Source organism: Dipodomys ordii, unplaced genomic scaffold (genome assembly GCF_000151885.1).
Source record: "Dipodomys ordii isolate 6190 unplaced genomic scaffold, Dord_2.0 Scaffold212, whole genome shotgun sequence".
NCBI classification, from domain to species: domain Eukaryota; kingdom Metazoa; phylum Chordata; class Mammalia; order Rodentia; family Heteromyidae; genus Dipodomys; species Dipodomys ordii.
This window is the reverse complement of record NW_012267428.1, coordinates 1,476,879-1,484,231: the sequence shown is the minus strand read 5'-3', so window position 1 is coordinate 1,484,231 and position 7,353 is coordinate 1,476,879.

Here is a 7,353-nt window from a genome sequence, read left to right as displayed (position 1 = left end):
ATGCATGTATAATCAACTACCCAAAAGTTAGTTGCATGATATTCATTATTATAGTGTTGTCATGTAAGGTCTTGGTTGGAAAGAATTTTTGTTGCTATAATCAAAGAAATTAAAATTCAGGATTGAATGATCAAAAGTATGAATGATCAAAGCAGTGAGTGAGTGTGTGTGCCTGCATGTGCATGTATGCACATGTATAGTCTGAAACCAACTAATGATTGAACTAAACTTAAAAAGCAATAGAATACTTGAGGCTTCTATATAAGCAAAGGAAGGCATACCTACCCCCACCCCTGACATTCACAAAGCAGGCCAGAATTCCCCATCTAAAAATAGGACACAATCTAGTGCTTAAGAGTCCCAGGAAGCTGAGACTCCAGTGATCCACAAGATTGGCTTAATCTTCAGTCCAGGCTATCACATGAGACATCCTGGGGGCCCAAAAGGCAGCAGGTACCATCATGAAATGAAGCCAGAGAACACAAGCAGATACCAGAGAGGCCTGAGAGGAGATAACACTGCCTAGAGCCCCAGGTTTCCTTCTCAGCTCCTCTGGGATGGAGTTGGCAAAGCATCAGCACAAAAATGCTCCCAGAGGGTCCCCAGTGCACCTGCAAGTGACAGCCTCAGGGGGAGCCCAGACATATAGCTGACATGTGAACTCTCCTCTCCTCTCTCAGCTCCTCCTCCTTGATCTCTGAGAATGATGGAAGCTCAAACCTCCTCTGCTCAGAGGGCATGGAAGGCCCTCTTAAGGGGGAGATGCCCTGCGTATGAAACAAAAGACAGAAAGAATGGAAGGACTGGTCAGGAGGAAGAGTTCCTAGGCAGAAAACTGGGGTGAGATTGACTGCAAGATCTCAATGTCAGGCTAAAGAGTTCAGACACTTCAACAGGACACCATAGAATGCTTTGATCTGGAACCTGACCAGACCCAGACCTGGATCAATTTGTGATAAATTTGACAGAGGACTGAGGAACAGATTGGGCAAGAGCGACCAGAAACAGGCTCCCAGCCTCATGTCATGAATCAAATGGAAACAAAGAAGGAAAAGAGAGGTATTCTGGAGACCAGCCTTACATAAAAGTGAAAAGAAAAGTCAACAATTTAAAGATGTCTTCTTAAAAAAAATTTTTTTTATGGTACTAGGCCTCACACTTGCTCAACAGCCTGCACTATCCCTTGAGTAACACACTGAAGATGCTTTGTGTTCCCCTATCTGATACTTTTAGGCAGCTGTGTCATAAGGAAGAGAGGAGGAAGAAAGGTCTCAACCAAATTTATAGTATGTTTTCACATATGGTGATGATAGAGAGGTGAGCTTTTGTTTGTTGTTGTTGTTGTTTTGTGCTGGTAGTACAATTTGAATTCAAGGCCTGGGCTCTGTCCCTTAGCTTTTCTTTTTCCTCCTCAAGGCTAGTGTTCTGCAACTTGAGCCTTCACTTCACTTCTGGATTTTTGGGGGAGGTAGGATGGGGAAGCTTAAGGGGCTTAATTAGAGATTCAAGAGTCTCACAGGCTTTCTTGTCCTGGCTGGCTTCGAACTGTGATATTCAGATCTCAGCCTCCTGAGTAGCTAGGATTAAAGGTGTAAGCCACCAGCACCAGCTGAAAGTTTCTTAGAAAAGAATCCCATCTATTGGGTTGGGGGGTGGAGGGAGGATGGGATGGGAAGGGGAAACAAACGAGGAGGCTACAATGCTTGATAAGAAATGTACTCATTATCTTGCCCATGTAATTGTAACCTCTCTGTACAGTATTTTCACAATAAAAAAGAATCCCATCTAGTGCATGTGTATAATAATAATTATTATATAACTGTTATAATAATAATAATTACTATTATGTCATTTCAAGCAGGATTCTGGGTATCTTCTTTCTGGCTTTTTTGTTTCTAAAGTCATACCTAGACCTTCTAGCTTCTCTACATCCTACAAGTGCCAGAATAGGAGGGAGGGGAGGGGGAGTTTCAGCAGGCAACAGTAAGATGAATAGATTGTTCATAAAGATATGGGAAGGATGAAAAGAAACTGAGGGATAGAGATACAGCTCCAGAACAGTGGCAATGGAGATCTGTTACCACAAAAGTGTGAGTAAACAAGGGGAGGAGGTGACAAGAGCCATAAACTACAGCTGAAAGACAGGGGTCTGAAAGTTGTTTAGACCTTTAGTACAGGATCCTGCTTCCCTATGGTCAGCCCACTTTCCACAGGCCAATTGCCAGAAGAGCTGATGCTCCCATGGCATTTGCCCCCTGCCCTCTACTTCCTGATGCTGCCAAGCTGCCTGTACCCAACCAGAATCCAGAAAGGGGAGAGCCAAACTCAATGAATGATTCCAGTGCCCATGGACAGGGCAAGGTGGAGAAGAGAGGAGAATGGGCCGGTCTGTAAGCACAGAGAGAGAATCAGTATTCAGCAGGCGAATCCTGATTACAAGACAAAATAGCACAGCAGAACCAGCTGTGGTTTCCTGAGCTGTGACTCATCTAGCATGAGACTGCCACATCGACCTCAGGAACTGGAGCCTGGCCCCAAAGCCAGGAGGGAGGCAAACCACCAGAACACATGGAGCCAGAACAAAAGGAGAGAAACTGCAAACTTTCTTTCACTTCCTAGTTCCATCCTCTGAGAGGCCTGTGTGTGGCCTTTTTCATTCAAATCCTCTTTATCCTATACAAAAACCAACTTGCCTTTTTTTATATCAGGCAGCTTGGAGAACTTTCTATTTTCACAACTCAGAAGCTTTGGATATACTTCACATGAAGCAAAAGTGCTTCGAGCCTGATAATTTTCTTTTACTCCATATCACAGTATTGATAGGGAGTGACTTGCTCTCATTTAAAAAATGAAGCTAGCTAGGCACTAGTGCCTCAGAAGGCTGAGATCTGAGGATCTCGGTTCAGCAGAAAAGTTCATGAAACTGATATCTTCAGTTAAGTAGCAAAAAGCTGGGAGTGGAGGTATGGCTTGAGTGGTAGAGTGCCAGAACTAAACATCTGAGTTCAAGCCCCAGTACTGGCATCCCCCCTCTCCCCTCAAAAAAAAACCCCAAACAAAAAAATTGATGAAGCTAAGCTAGCCATGCACAAGCCTATAATTCCAGCTCTAAGGAGGCTAAAACAGGAGGATTGCAAAGTTTCAGGCAGGCCTGGTCTGTATAGTATAAGTAAATCATTAACTGTAAGCAAATAAACAGAAAGATCAGGATTCAGGAGCCAAGTGATATCCTTCATAGAGGAGCTGACACATTGAGTCTCCCTGGCCTCAATACTGCAGAATTTTCTAGGGCTCTGCAAAACTGGCCAAGAGCAACTTCCCAAACCAATAGGGAACTCCACCCTCAACCAAAGCATCCAGCGGGGGACCCCTCAGCCAGCTTTCCAGCTAAGATCTGGCATTCTGCTGAGGATTTGGCCGGCACAGCCACCCTGAACCTAAGTGTTGGACAGAAGGCAAGCAAGGGACAGACACCGGACTCATTAAACTTCTAGAAAGTTCTTTGGAGCACTTCCTAGGGAAGCTGTATATTTGAAAATGTTGCCCTTCTTTTGCTAAATACCAAGATTAGGGCTGGCTGCAAACTCCCAGCCCCTGCTCCCAGCCCCCTGGGAGGCCAAGCTGTGGGAGGGATAGATGTCCTGTTCCTTTTAGTCTCAGAACCCAGAGGACTCTTCCTGTGGAACCCCGGGGTCCACACCTTGCCAGCTCTTCCACCCTCCCACCTCCCCCCAAAAGCAGGAAGGTGAGGTGAGGTAATGTCTCCATGAATCCACAGTGGCAAGAAGATGAAAAGAATCTCAGAAATGCTGTGTTTAATTTAAAGCAGACCCAGTAGCCTTTGCCAGGCTGTAATTTCACTCAGAATAACCAGTTTGTTTTTCTTGGACATTCCAGGAGACTCACTGGCCACCCCCTGTTAAAGCCCAGTAAGAATGTGAGGGAGTTCCTTGCTGGGGGCCACTGAGCTGCCTGCCTCTTGCTCTCTCATTCTCTAACCAGGGACTCCTGCTTTAGGAGAGCCATTTTGGGGGCCACCAAAATACTTTTATTCCCTGAGCCCTCCTTGATGCCCAAAATTCTGGGGGTAAAGCCTGTCATGGACAATTAGTAGCATGAGGCATATACCTGGTACTGGGGCAAACACAATTCCCTATTTGTCAAATACTTCCAAAGTCTTACTAAAGGAGGTCAATACTGAAGCAAAGGGAAGTTCCATAAAGTGTCCCAGGTCACCCAGCTGGGGTTTGAGCTCACCTAGCTCTGAGGCCAAACAGGTCTGATGTTTCAGGTCTCTCTTTCTCTGTCTCTCTCTCTGTCTCTCTCTCTCTGTCTGTCTCTCTCTCTGTCTGTCTCTTTCTCTGTCTCTCTCTTTGTGTTCAATTATTAGAGTTTGAACTCAGGGACCTGGGCACTGTCCCTTAGCTTTTTTATCTCAAGGCTAGTACTCTACTCCTTGAACCTTCCCTCCACATCTGTGTTTTTGCTGGTATTTACAGATGAGAGGCTCAAGGACTGTCCTTCCCAGGCTGGCTTTGCATCCAATCTTTCAAGTCTCAGCTCTTGAGTAGCTAGGATTATAGGCCTCTTCTGACCCTGACATTTTTCTGGTTTTATTCTGCACCTGGCCCAAGCACATGTTAGGGAGACCAGTGGAGGAGCTACTAATGGGGAAGTTTCCAGGACTTGGGAGAGGAGAAAAGAATGGGCAGAACCTAAAGCCTAAAACAGGGCTGACGTAGCCCAGACGGATTTATTCCAGAACATTCTGTGCCTTGCACAGTGAAGGGCCCACCTAGGGCCATCCAGCCTGGAGAACAGTTTCCACCGTTGGGCCATGGACAGGAACCTCTGGTGTCTTTCTGTCCATGTCCCCTCCACTCTCGGGGTTGGGGCATCAAAGAGCTAGCTCTTTGCCCTGCTTCTGGGGCTGCCTTTGAAGTCCTGGACATGAAAGAGACCCAGGAGGACAGCATCTGGGGATAGTAGAGCCTATTTTTGGCTCCTCAGCCTTGTGCCAGCAAGAAGAAACAGCAGAGGAACTGCCTGGGAAGGGGCTAGGGAGAGAGAGAACTCTCTGGGAGAGGCCAGCGGAGGGGACAATGGCTTAGTGTGGGAGGACTGGGCTCCCAAGGGAGGTTCCCATGGCAGCCAGAAGCTGATTTGGCCACAAGTGTCAATGGCCACATTGTATTGAGCCCTGGGGTAAGGAGAGTGTGGGTGGGAGGGAGTCCTCCCCTCCTGGCCCACAAATACCCTCTGCACTCTACTATGGGATGGCCCCCAAGGGCTTCCGGAGCATGCGCACTGCCTTTCTTCCCCTCTAGGAAAAGCCCTGCACTGCTGCTCCTCCCCTCCAGAAGAAGGGTGGAATTGTAGGGGCTTTCTGGGACAGGACAACTTGAAGAAGTCTGGGGTCCAGGCCTGCAATCTTCTGGAGTGCTTATCTGGAGGAGGAAAGAGATCGATATATCCTCTTTTGTGCATTTTCCCTACACCTAAGCCAATAAAAGAACCCTCCTTCTATTGCATCATCTAAGGGAATTAACAGGTTTTGGTACCAAGTTAGGGAACTTTTCACAAGTTACTGAACCATGAGGATGGGTGATTTATTTTTTCTTTTTGGTAGTACTCAAGTTTGAACTCAGAGTTTTGTGCTTGCTGGATAGGTGTTCTACCTCTTGAGTGACACCCAGCCTTTTATTTACCTTATCATTTTTTTAGGTAGGTTCTTCTTTTCTCAGGGCTGGCCTCAGACCTCCATCCTCCCATCTTTTCCTCTCTCATAGCTATGGTAATAGGTATAACCTACCCCAGTTAGGTTATTGACTAAGATAAGGTGTTACCAACTTTTCCCTGGCTAGCATCAGACTGAAAGCCTCCTGATTTCCATTTTCTGAATTGCAAGTGAGAGCCACTGTGCCTGGCCTTCACTTTTTCTTTTTTTATGTTGGCTCTGGGTCTTGAACTCAGGACCTGGGCACTGTCCCTAAACTTTCGTGCTCAGGGTTAGTGTTCTACCACTTGAACCACACTTCCACATCCAGCTTTTTATTGGTTAATTAATGGTTAATTGAGCAAAGAGTCTTATGGATTTTCCTGCTCAGGCTGGCTTTGAACCACAATTCTCAGATCTCAGCCTTCTGAGTAGCCAGGATTATAGGTGAGAGCTACTGGCTCCTGGCCTCATTTTCTTTTTCAAGCAGCATGACAGCTATGCAGCACCCAGATTGGCTTGTCTATCAAGGAAAAGTCCTTAACTAAAGGCAAGTGTTGTCTCAGCTGTATCAACAAAACACTTAGACAGTGACAAGGCTGGGCCTTTTCTGGCAGGGTGAGGCGCCAAGCCTGAAAGTATCAGGTAGTGGGGCATCAAGCTGAATGGTGCCTGTGGGGGCAGTGGTCTCTGACCCTGGACAACACTCTCACACAACTGTCACCAAAGACTTGTTATAACAGTTGTCATTTGTTGCTTTCCTTAGTAAGCCGCTATCCGGAAGTAGGGCGGTACCCTGTCCCAAAATAGCACTGGGCACATGCTGTAGGGTGAAGTGTGGGGTGGGGTGGCTTGGGGAGGGATGGAGTGATAGGAGGAGGAGCTGTGGGACACGTGGGTGGAGGATCCTTGGCATAGGCCAAGAATGTGGGGGGGGGGTGCGGTAAAGAAAAGAAGGACCCCTCACAGAGGTCCTAAAGGAATCCACCCAGGAGTATGCTGGGAAGTAGACAGTCTGGGATTTTCTAAAGACAAAAGTCCCTGCAGCCTTGTCTTGTGGTATTCTCCAGGTTTTGTGGCGTAAATACCCACACTGCAGTCACCACGATGAAATAGCGAGAAGGGGAAGGTGTAGCAGAAGTCAGCTGGTCCAAGCACAGGCTCTGATCTGGAGTCTGAGAGAGAAATATTCAGGACTGCAGAGTAAATTTGGGAAATAAGCAAATCTTCCTAGGAGAGAGGAAGTACATCTGACCCCTGCTTCCTGATCCCTCACCACAAACCAAGCAAGTTCCTACGAGGGTCAGCTCACCTTTCTAGTCCCACCTCAAACCCAACTTGCAGAAGGAAGAATGTGAGGCCCTGGTTCCAACCATACAAAAGCTGGAGAGGAAGCAGATACCACGGGTGGTTCTAGCTGTTTGACCTTGGAGAGGTCACTGAACATCTCAGAATTCCAGCTTTTCCTATGTAATGAGACGGGGCACAGTGAAGATTAGAAAATCTTGGGCGTAGCACCTGTCATGACTTGTCTATCAAGGGTGGTCGCTGGTAGTGCTAGTGTTATTACTTCCGCAGGAGACATTGGGAAGTAGGAAGCCTGTAGCCCTGAGAATTTTGGGGACTTTACATTAAGA